Source organism: Mesitornis unicolor, unplaced genomic scaffold, assembly GCF_000695765.1.
Source record: "Mesitornis unicolor isolate BGI_N332 unplaced genomic scaffold, ASM69576v1 scaffold30330, whole genome shotgun sequence".
Lineage (NCBI taxonomy): Eukaryota > Metazoa > Chordata > Aves > Mesitornithiformes > Mesitornithidae > Mesitornis > Mesitornis unicolor.
This window is the reverse complement of record NW_010159424.1, coordinates 3,901-4,184: the sequence shown is the minus strand read 5'-3', so window position 1 is coordinate 4,184 and position 284 is coordinate 3,901.

Here is a 284-nt window from a genome sequence, read left to right as displayed (position 1 = left end):
GTGGGGGTGGTAAAAGAAGCAGCGTTTTTGAGGGGAAGCTGTTTGACACCTTGGGGGTAGGGCGGGCAGCCTGTCAGGGAGGACAAAGGCATCCACACTGAGCCGCTCGTGGTCTCTCCCTCCCGCCCCGGGGTTTCGGGGGTTTCGGGCTCTGCCTTTTCAGCAGCTCTCTGGCCAGCAGCCAGGCAAGGGGCAGGCAAACAGCACTGGCCCCCTCCCCGCTCCTCCTCCACCTGCCCCTGTACCCCAGGTGCACCCTCGGACAGTGGCGGGGGAGGGAGGCG